A 12,434-nucleotide genomic window follows, 5' to 3' on the forward strand; every position below is an offset into this window, starting at 1 on the left:
ACAAGTCACCCTTACAACCTATTGAGGCCTGGTGGCTATAGTCCCACCATATATGCCTTTGGCAGACATTTTTTTAAAAATTAAGTTATCATTGATACATACTCTTTTGAAGGTTTTACATGAAAAACATTGTGGTTACTACATTCACCCATATTATCAAGACCCCCCATATCCCACTGAAGTCATTGTCCATCAGTGTAGTAAGATGCCACAGAGTCAGTACCTCTCTTCTCTGTGCGGAGGATATGAACAGACAGTTCTTCAAAGAAGAAATTCAGATGGCCAACAGGCACATGAAAAGATGCTCCACATCGCTCATAATCAGGGAAATGCAAATTAAAACCACAATGAGGTATCACCTCACACCAGTTAGGATGGCCAACATTGAAAAGGCTAAGAACAACAAATGCTGGCAAGGATGGCAGACATTCTTTACCTTGATTCAGGCACTGTCCTTATACTGGGGCTTTAGAAGTCAACAAAGCAAAGTCCTTCCCCTCCCAGGACTTACATTCTAAGGAGAGAAGAAGACAAACAAATATGCGTATGTCAGATGGTGACCCATGCTATGACAAATGTAAATGAAGGTCAGTGCTGAGTTGTGTGTGGAGGGAAACTGCTGTTTTATGCAGTGTGGGTAGGGAGCACTCCATTGAGATGCCCTTTAAGTGGAAACCTGGATTGAAGAGGTGGGGAGTATGCAGGCCACACCGGCCTCTGGAGAAGAACCTCCCAAGCATAGGGAATGGACAATACAAAGCCCAAAGCAGGAGCACTATTACCAAGTTTAAGAAGCAGTATGGGGGCCAAACTGATGCAAGTGGAAGGAGATGAGCTCATACCTATTGGTTTTCAACTGAGTGGACCTGTGAGCTATGGGTGGGCTTTGAGCAGAGGAGTGGCATCTCTTTTGGATGGATGGACCCATGTTCACTATATTGTGTCATCTTTGTATAATTGGTGGCATGATGCAGGCAGCATCATATCTGATGGGTCTCCAGCTCCTTATGCTTGCATTTGCTGAGCCTTAATTTTCTAAGACCGACTCTAAACCCTGCTGAATTTTCCAGGCTCAAACAGGACCAGCCTCTTGTTCTCCACACCCTAGCCTTCCTACTTTTTTAACAAATCTCATTCAGTAACCTGTTTCAAGTCACCTTCAGATGTTTTCCTAAGATTACAGTTTAGTTATTTGCTTGACAGTAATAAGACTTTCCACCCTCTTTCTTCTCCTGTCTCCTGTTTGCAGTAAAGTTTCTGCCCACAGATCCTTGATCTTAATGGAGCCTGTTATTTGATCATGTTATGCCTGGCAGTTCACATTAAACAAATCACTAAGATGAGCTTGTACTTTGGAATGGAACTGAGTAGTCTCAGTTTTAAGCAGTTTTTCAAAACAATATGTTCTTACCTGAAATGGTTCTACAAAGACAATATGGACCCTTGGAAACTGTGTTTGGCTACTTAACTATAGAAAAGCACATGTATTTGGTGAGATATGCTGTGTATCCAATTTTGCGTTACACAGCTTTAATCTTTTCAGGGTCAAAATCAGTATGAGTCACCAGGCATTTCTTCCAGCCAAAGCTTTTATGCACAGAGAAGCTACCTGGAGGGGAAGAATGACAGAGTTAATGTGACACTTACCCTTTGGAAAAGCAAAGCCATGCTTCACATGCTTCACAAAGGCACCATGCATGGAAGAGGGCTCTTGTTTAAAGTTTGCAAACCACTCTGCTTTCTTGGATTCTTTATTGGTCACTCCTTTACTAAATTTAGTTTAATATCATGAGTTGATTAAATTATTGCATTTAATTAGCCTGAAGTTTTTTGCTGAAGTCAATGCTTCTGGTGGAGTCTGGGATCAGCCATGGTAGATACTGCAGGCTACAGGTAAGCAGTAATTTTCTCCTAGTTTTAATCATGACTACAAAACCCTTGAAAGGGACTCCAATACTGCACTGATAGGATAATCATTAGGGGCTTAAATAATCACTGGACACACACTTTAGAACTAGGGATCAGTGCCTCCTTTGAGATTGTGCTAACTGCTGGGGATAATGTTGAACAAGACACAGTCCTTGTTCTAGAAAGCTTACACCCTGAGGGCAGGGACAGACCAGTCTGCAGGTAGAAGGAGTGCGTAGATCTGCATGGGAGACCTATGTCTTCTCTTGTACTGAAGAGTTGCTGTTAGAATGGGGGTTCTGATTTAAGGGTCTGGAATTCAAGGGATTGATCTGGGCTAGAGGTATAGATTTGGCTGTTTTCAGGATTTTTAGCTTTTTGCCTCCTTAAAGGGGAGTAAGGTCTTCAGAAATGTGCACATCATTTTATTGGGTAGATATTTTGTCCCTAAATAGTGAGTCCTTGGAATTTCAGAGTTCTTTGGCAGTTTTTGACTAAGCACAGCTCACATTTTTAGATGAAACATCAGATGTAATTAATAGTACTTAGTGTTCATCATAATGTGAGTTTTAAGCCTATGTATCTGACAGAATTTTCATTGCTTGAATACCTTCTATATTCTGATGACTTGTTCATTTGTATCTCTAGTTCTGACCCCTCCATTGAATTCAGACTCCTCCATCCAATTGTCTGCCTTCTTAGCATTTCCACTTATGTACAATGGCCAAACAGAAATTCTATATTTTACTACCCTCCAAAATTTCTGTTCCCCATCTCAGAAAATGTCAGGAACATCTACCCAGCTGTGTAACCTCGAAGCCACTGGGTCATTCTTTAGGCCTCTCTTTATTGATCTTTACATTAATCTCTCAGCAAGACTTTTAAACCCTGTTTCCAAAAGAATTCTCTCTTCTGTCCACTACTTTCCCCTCCACTAGGTGATACCTAGTCCAGGCTACCCTCATCACTTGCCTGGACCTTTGCAATAGCCTGCTAACCTGTCTCCCTGAAAATTTTGCTGCTTTTCTATCCTGCATTTTCCACACAGCATCAGCATAGCTTTTACAACTTAAGTCAGATCGCTTTACTTACTTTCCTCTTGCACCCTTATTTCAGTCTATGAGGCCCTGCACTTCTGGATTCTTTGCTCACAAGGACCCAGGTACACTGAACTGCTGTGTTCTCAGCACACCAAGCTCCTCCCCACTGTGGCCCTTAGCACTCACTTTCCCCCTGCCTGGGGGCTTCCTCTCCACGTTGTTCCTCCTTGGCTCCTCTGTGTTGTTCAAATCTCTGCTCAAAAGCCACTTCTGCCTCTTTAGTGGTACCTTCCTTACAACCCGGAGAAGCCCTCCCTTTCCAGACATACTCTGACAGAGTTCTTTGGCAGTTTTTGACTAAGCACAGCTCACATTTTTAGATGAAACATCAGATGTAATTAGATCCCTCAATAGTATTTTTCTTGATTTGAATGATCATATTCATTGATTTCTTTACTTGCACTTGATTTGTCTAATTTAGGACTTCTCAGTCTCAGCACTATTAACCCTGTGGAAGAGATGATTCTTTGTTTGGTGGGGGGTGTTCTCCTGTGCACTGGGCTGTAAAGTGTTTAGCAATCTCCCTGGCCTCAGCCCGCTGGATGCCTTGAACACTCCCGTTGGCCCTCCAGTTATGAAAACCAAAAGTGCACATCTCCAGTCATTGTCAAATGTCCTCTGGGGAAAATTCCACCCTCCCCTCTTGTTGAGAATCACTTGTAAACCCCATGGACAAACTAGATTTACAGTAAAGCTACTCTTTCTCAAGAGTAGGGAAGTTTCCTGCATTGTGTCCATATGGTGTGTGTGTGTGTGTGTGTGTGTGTGTGTGTGTGTGTGTGTGTGAGTGTGATTTTTAAAAGTAAGATACTTTAGCCAAAATCAGTTAATTCTATAGTCTCTTTCCACTCTATGTTTCCCTCCATTTCCCCACATGGTGTGTTGTGTTGCAGCGGGCATAGGCATGTTGGAGAGTTAGCTAAACTGGTTTAGTTGAGCTTAGAGGGAAGCGTGACTGTGAAGTTATGTCTAGCTGCCCTGGTATAGGAGACGGTTTTCAGTAGCACCTCCACAGCCCACTGAGCTGGCTCACCTAGCATCTCACCAAAGGCGCGGGGCCAGACCTCATGCCCTGGGGTGAACATATGCTGAGGCACCAAGTGTAAGAATTTGAAATGTCTGAAGAGAGAGAGAGGTTTGTTTGTGGAAAATTCTGTGAGTTATTAGATGTGTAAAATTCTAAAAGGTTGATTTGCTTCTCATCAACTTTCAAAATGAGAGTTCTCTCTTATCAGGAATATGGCCAGTGATATACCATATATTTTCTTCTTTTTTTTGGTAGTAGTCATATGCTGCAGAAATTTTCAGAATTCTTCTGTTCAGAGGGCACACATCTATCATGGAATCATTGCTAGCAGCTCCTATGTGAAAAAAATGAGATAAAGTCTTTCCCAAAACGGACGGAAATGCTCAAAATGTTGTTCCCAATATCAGGCTGTGAAGCTGGTATCAGCGGCGGCTAAACTATCAATAATGAAAACAAACTTTATCAGCCACATTAAAGGAAAGATTAAATTATCTTCCTAGTCTATTTATAGAAAAAGATATTTAAAAATCATATTAATCATGATCAAAGAGTATGCCGTCAAAATGTAGGGGAAAAAAGCTCTGGGATGCGTTAGGCAACTAATTAGTTAAAATGTTATTTTTCAAAAATATTGTGTCATTTTTGATATTTGTACTATTTGCCAGGCTTTAAAAAGTTATCGCTTGTGAATTGTTTTCATTCTAAATTAATACTCACTTTTGTAACTTATTTTATATTAATAGCTTGGTATTCTAATTTTAAAGACGTCCCTGCAGATTGGATAAGCTAGGTACACACAATCTGGACCAAATGCTGGCCTAACCACTCCAGAAAGCAGGCCCCTTGGGAGTAGGGACTTTGCTTGTGTTGGGTGCTCATGTACTCCTGGGGCTCAGGGAGATACATGGCTCAGAGCAGACTGTCAATACACGAGTACAGGACATAAACCCACTTTTTAAATCAAAAGTGAGTGATTATTTGCATTTCAAAGATATCACCCTCTTGATTTATTTGGGAGTTAATTTCTAGTTGCTAAAAGAGAATTCGATCACTCACATTTTTAAAAACACATTTCTCTTTTCCTCTGTCTCTGTCTCCCTTTTTCTGAAGGTTGGAGACATCGAAGTGAATACATGATAAGCAAGGATGTTAGAAGGAACCCTGAGGGAAAAACCTAGGAAGGCTTCTTTGGGAATGAGCCCACAAATCATTTCTGTTATTCTACAGTTAGTCTACTTTAAATAGCCTTTGGGTTAATCATTTATTGCTTACCAACCCGACTCAAATTTTTTTGGGGAAGTGCCCAACTCAGAGACCCGTTTCTCTAGTTCTATGTTGCATTTACTCAGGTTTTACTCAAGTTTTCTTTTCCCTTGTCTCTTGACCTTCCGTTCATAATTCTAATAAGGCAACAACAGGAGACAGGGAAGCCAGAGGCCACCAGGTAGGTCGACACCCATCCACATCGTGGGTGTGTCCTCTCACTGGGCCCTTTCCCTTGGGGTATATGGTCAGGATGTGAGAGGGCCGAAGGGACTCGGGCTTACAGGAAGTACAGTTTGAATGGCAAGTGAACCAAATCTGCTCTCTGCACCATAAACTATGCCCCCAGAGGGCCAGTCCATCAAAAAGGAGTTTGTCAGGAAGATGAAGGCCATTAGGCCATTCTTATGGGAGAGGGAGTTATGAGTCTGGGGAGAAAGCCTCAGAATGCAATAGAAGCAAAGCATCCTGGGCTTGGAACTGAAATGGCAGATGGTCACTCTCCTGGCATCAGCTGCACCCTGCCTGCGGCTCCCAGCAGCGTCTGCAAAGCCTGCTGCTCTTGAGGGCTCCACACGTTCTCTGGCTGTCAAGGTCATTTTGTGCAATGTGGCTTTCTTGTGGGATCACTGTGTGTTGCCCTCAGGGGAGGGAACCTGCCGAATTTACTCTGTTCCTCTTCTCTGTTCTCCCGTCTTCTGTCTGGGTCTGCCTCTCAGCGCCCACTATAGTCCTCTAGCTAAAGGCCTGTGCATAGCTCCTTAACTGGGTTCTGTACCCACTGCCATGGGCATACCTCTCCATTCTCCTTCCTTCAAAACATGCCCCTGTGTGTTAGTCAGAGGTCCTGGAAGCAAAGCAGGAATTCAGATGCATGTGGTGTATTGCAGGAGTGCTCTCAGGAGAGGGCGGGCGAGGAAGCAGGAGAGGGTTGCGGAAGACACTGTTGGCTGTGGCCTCAGCTTGTATGCTGTGTGGCATGACTGGCTCCACAGGGTTGCTTCTCCTTGAGGTAAGGGAGCCGGCTGTTTGTACCACATGTGATTGGCTGTGGGCTGCCCCATGTGGGGGTGAGGGCTGCCTAACCTCCCCGGCAAGGCTGCTACCATTGCACTAAGGGTGACTACAGGAGGCACAGATGTGAGCCATTAGCAGCCTACACTCAAAGCAGCTGCAGGGCAGGTCAACCTGAGGGCGCATTAACCCAGAAGTCAGGTTGGCCTGGGTGCACTGCTTGCCAAAGGGTCAGGGTGGAGCACCAACTACATTGTGCTCTGGGTTTAGGCCAAGGTTTCATCCTAATCTTCAAGAGATGATAAATGCCTGCACTGTTTCCCTCCCAGGACATTTGCACTGTGTTCTAGGCTGGGGGAAAGATGCATGGTGGGGCCACACACAATGTGCCTGAATGGAGCTGAGAATGTTTGTAGAGAGTGGTTGGGGGCATCCTAGGTCTTTTTATTTGTTGTAGCCATATAATATAGCTAGTGTCTGGCATCAAGTCTGATGGTGCTGTTGACTACAAATATTTCCTGGTAAACATCAGGGCAGCATAATGTGATTTGTGCTTTATATGCATCTGCAGAGAGCTTCTTTTCCAGCTCTCCAGCATGCACACATCCATGACAGGCATGCAGCCCTGTAAAGGGGAGTTGTACCAGATGTGCGTCCCTGCACCTGATCTTTGTGATCCTGCAGTAGAGACAGCTGCCAGCCAGATGCATGCAATCCCTTCCATAGTTGAAGGGTAGTTGATGTCATACCCCCTCACTGGAGCAAACACTACCCAAGTATCAGAACTTAGTCTTCCACTGAGTTTTTGTTAAGCTCAAAAGCAATGTGATGCAAGTTGTACATCATCAAGACCTGCTCATCTTTGTTAATTATGCTATAAAATTCAGGCACTGAAAAGCAGCTCAGAAAATACAAAAGGGAGTGATGAAAAAATGTTGTAGGTACTGACAATTTGTTTGTCTAGATAAATAACTTGAGGCATCTATTGTTTCATATGTTTAGAACATTTGCAAGTTCTCAAAATCCTTGATTACATTGTATTTATTATGTCTCTGTGAAGAGATATTAAATAAGTCTTAGAATACTAGTGTTAAACTTTCCCCAAGTATATGGAAGAATTCCTCATCATTTGGATTGGGTTGGTTGGCTTATTTATGAAGATAAAAGGGAAACATTTTAATTACGCACTTGAGAAAAACATCATAGCTTCATATTATCATGAGAGCAATTACTTGTCTCCACTGTGCCTTCTGAAACCAAATGAGCAGGGAGGAAATGCATCTCCTGTATTAAAATCTATTTCAAACTCACTGCTGAAGGCAGCTATTAAGAGTTTGATACACAGGAAGGAGGTGGTGCTGACAGTACTCTGTGAAGACAGGATCAAGTTAAACATGTCAGTAAAGCAATTAATACAATTCTCCTTTCTTTAGGCAGTGGAATAAAGGCCAAGAAGAAAGCTCAATTCTTTCAAAATTCTTACACAATTCCTTCATTTTGGACTTCTGGAGCTGGGCATTCACCCACAGAGTTTTCTCAAAGAACATAAATAAACAAGGTATTGGGAAAATATTTTTGGGAAACTAGAAACTCTGAGTTATTTCTACTTTTTGTTTGTTTAAAAACTGTAAAAGTGTATGCTTGTTCATTGAGAATATGCAAGTGAAACAGAGGTAATACGGTAAAAGTGGAAGGTCCCCCTCTATTCTCTATCTACCCTTCCCATTTACTAGGATAATCACTAATATCAGCTCAGTGTATATCCTTCTAGGTATAGAACAGATTATGTATAGTATATGCCATATACTATGGATTATGATATATAATTGTTTTTTGCTCCTCTCAGCTTACTGATAACCAGGGTGATGACTGGACTGGTCCTTTCGGTTCTTATGACTACAAGATTATCAAGGAACTCTGAGGAAAAAAGGTTTATTACAGTTCCTGGAAACTTCACAGCACTGCTTGGGGCCACACGGCTAGGTCTTGGGTTGAGAGAGAGAGAGAGAGAGAGAGAGATTTTACAAGGCTGGGGTTCTGCTTTTATTGGGGTCAAGGTGGGGGCCTAGGGTTTCCCAGGCTAACTCTTTATTGGTGGATTTAAAACCTAAGAGTTAGAATTTAAAGTGGGGAAAGAGAAAAAGCAAGCAGCCCAAATGGTCAATTCTGGAAATCAGCTAAGATCTTTAGAACAAAGGAGCATGGGATGGGGATGGGAGAGGAGGCAGCCTAGCTCTTGAACTAGCCCTGGGCCTGGATGTGTTTGCTGGGGGTGGGGATGGCCCATCTCTGAAGTGGACGCTTCCTTGAGGTGGAGGATTCAGCAATCAAAGCTTAAGTCAGGCACTTGTATTAAAGAAAAAAGGAAAACCAACTCTCAGTGTTCATACTACAATAATCTATGACATTTGAAATACTGTGGACTGAGACAGGAGAAAGGAGTAGAGAGGACAGTGATGAAAACTAAACTTCTCTGAATATGTGCATTTGTTTTTTTCTTGTAAAAACAGTTTTGACTTTGGAAGCATGAAATTATGTTTTACATAATTATAAACAAAAGTTAACTATAAATTCAGAAGGCCATCCCTAAAATTACACATAAATAGATTAGTTTTGTTTTTTGAAACAAATATATATGACCAAGTAAATATATAATTATGTTAATGTCATTAGCAACCAATAAATTCATCATGAGAAAAGATATACAGTCATAAAATGAAAAATATAAGTAAGAACTCATAATTTATTTTTCTTTGTTGATGTGTATGTTTCCAAAGAAAAAAAATGGAGGTTGTGAACAATTCAGTAGCAAGGAATATCTCTAGCACCTGGACTCCCGTTTTATAAACACATCAAACTAAAGTTAACCAGGACTCTTTGGGGGAAAAATGTATAATTGATGGTCTGGGGACAGGAAATGCACAAGGTAAGCCTAGACCATCTTTCTGCATCAACAAGCAAGGAAGGTTTCAAGGACTGCTGGAAATTTTGTCAAAAGGATAAAGAAGGCATGCCTACCAGTTAAAAGTAGGACAATGTGAACATCATAAGAATAGGTTCACTACAATGAATTGGAATAGGATTAGAATCAGTGGATTGAAATAACGGACTCAAATAGGTTAAAAATCTGGGACATCATAGTGATTCCCACCCCCCAAAAGACCCTCATTGGTTATCACTGGGGATTGTTGAGGTAACAACTCATTATTCTGAAAGCTGGCAACTAAAAGGAATAAATCAAGACTTTATCAGCTTTCCTACTGTATTTCAGAGGAACCAAATAGTTGATGAAAGTTCTTTTTAGAGAAGAATTTCATTTACTATATGAGAAGGGACTAGTAGATTTTAAATATCATTGTTTGGGAGCTCTATTAAAAGGAAAGAACAGAAGCAGGAAAGTTAATTCAGAGAACAGAGAATGGCCAGACAGAACCAGGTAAGAGCCAAATAGAGCAGAATCCTGATATTCTGAAAGAAAAAAAAAATCAGGAGTTTTTGGACTCATGGCAGGATAAGCATGCCCAATCCCATCTCGCTAGCAGCAATGACTAACTCTGGACTAAATGCATAAAGCAACTATCAGAGGATTCTGAGATACAGAAAAACAGGCATACTGGGTAAGGCTCTCCAGACCCATGAATGACCTGGCAGGGAGTTCCTTTAATTGTTGTCTTGCCTTCTGCACCTGGGCATTAGAATAGCCTGAAAGCCGGAACTGCCATCAGGAGAAGACATTAAAAGCCCCAGGATGAAACAATTCTTTTCAGCCAGAGGATCAAGAAGAGGAATTCATATGCGACAGAACTTTTTTTGACTGTAATTTTTTTGTTCTAGTCTGGGTGGGCAGCAGCAAGGACGTGATGCCCTGCCCACCCCCACCCCCGCTCCCAATTCCAGCTTTGGATCCTATGAGATGCAGCCCTGTGGGCTGCCCCCACCCTCAGGGAGCTTCCCTATTTTGGCTATTGTAAATAATGCTGCAATAAACACGGTGGTGCACATATCTTGTTTTCTTTGGGTAGATTCCAAATGGAATTACTGGATCATATGGCATTTCTATTTTTAGTTTTTTGAGAAACCTCCATATAGTGTTCCATTCATCCTAACTTGTAGCAGAGATGCAGGACCTTTGTGTCCCAACACCACAGTAGCTCCCCCTTCTCCCCCTTTCACTCTCTGTGGCTTCAGTTACATGCAGCCAACCATGGTCTGAAAGCAGGTGATCCTTCCTCTGACCTAGTGTCAGAAGGTCAGTAGCAGCCTAATGCTATGTCACAATGCCTATGTCATTCACTTCACTTCATTGCATCATGTAGGCATGTTATCATCTCACATCATCACAAGAAGAAGGGTGACTACAGTACAAAAAGATATTTTGAGAGAAAGAGACCATATTCACATAACTTTTATTACCATATATTGTTATAATTGTTCTATTTTTTGTTAATTTTGTTAATCTCTTACTGTGTATAATTCATAAACTTTATCATAGGTACGTATGTATAGGAAAAAAACCTAGTACATATAGAAAATTTGGCTCTGTCTGAGGTTTTAGGCATCCTCTGAGGTCCTGGAACTACCCTACCCCCGAGAGGGTGAGACCACTGTTGTCCATGGAACCAAATGTATTCGCGCCAATGGGAGCTGCTACATAATTCCAGGCCATTCTGCATGAGGCAGTCATCCAAGGGCGACCTGATGCAGGTGTGTGCAGGTGCAGGTCTTTAGCAGAAGCACACTCTGCAGCTAATAAAGGACCCCCAGGGGGGTGGGTAGGGAACCCGCAGAATCTGCTGCAATTTAGTTTATGCATTTCATTCTGTCTTCTTGAATAACAAAGGCTTGAAAACTATGACTTTCTGTTTATTTTTTGCTGCCTCTCCTAGGTTTTGATATCTAGTAATCTCTTCTTTGTTGACTACTGAGGCTTCTGTATGTCCTATAAACTAGACATTCTGCTAGCACTTTAATCCATTATCGCATGGAATCCTCGTAATAGTTCATGAGTAAATAGTATTCTCATCCCCATTCTTCTGTTGAGGACACTGAGGCAGGTGGAGGTGGTGGAGCCTGGGCTGGAATTCAGGCATTCTGACTTAGGAGACTTTCTCTCTCTCTCTCTCATTCCTGGCCATGCAGGTCACCCTCAGGTTCTCTGCGCGATGTCCTTTGTCTTAGTACCATGTATGCTGTGCTTTGGGTTCTCTTTGTTGGGCTTTATTGTCATTCTCAGAAGTATCTTTGAGAAATCTTCCTTTGTTTTGATCTGCTGGTGAAGCCCTTCTCTGACTCAACTTTACCCTCTGTTGTGTTTTACTTCAGTCACATCAGTGAGGTGTTGGTTTCAAAGAGAGGTGAAATCGCATGATCTGTCAGAGCTCTTGAATGGGAAGGTCCCTTGTTTTTTGTTTTCAAAATATCTGTAGCAAACCCTCACTTTAGCTCTGGTGCTACCAGACATGGTGCAGACTTTCTCCTTGTGTGTCATTTGGAAACCTATTTTCACCAAATTTTTTATTAAATTCCAGAGAGGCTTACATTTTATATCAAATTTCTTATTATTGGTTGCAACTCCCCAAAATTTAGTTTTAGGTTTCTGTCTTGTCAGCATTTATCTTCAGCCAGAAACTCATCTTTGAAGTGATTAGTGATATCTAGAAAACATTTTTATGTCCTAATAAGAAATTAGGAAAAGCCACACAAATGGACAATGGCAAATTCTCTTGCACTGTGAAGAGCAAGCTTCATTTGTTTAATAAATCTTTTGATCAATCAGGATTATCCTTGCTTTGCTATTGTTTAAACAAGGTATACTTGTTTGCTAAAGAGATAGTGATTCCTACATACAAGATACAAACTAGATATAAGGGAGGAAAGAATCTCATTCTTGGTCTGTTGCTACACTTTCTTACAACAGGCTTGCCTGATTATTAACCAGTTGCCCAAGTGTGTTTCAGTGTGTGATGTCATTAAGAATTTTTAATCAACATGAATCCCCAAAAAGACTGCTTAAAGTTTATTTTGTCCAGGGGGCAGCTTTCATAAAAAAGAAGGTCTTCTTTGATATGCTTCATCCTTCCATTTTTTTCATAGCAGAACTTGATTTTGTGAAATGCTCTCAA

This window comes from Manis javanica, chromosome 1 (assembly GCF_040802235.1).
Source record: "Manis javanica isolate MJ-LG chromosome 1, MJ_LKY, whole genome shotgun sequence".
NCBI classification, from domain to species: Eukaryota; Metazoa; Chordata; class Mammalia; order Pholidota; family Manidae; genus Manis; species Manis javanica.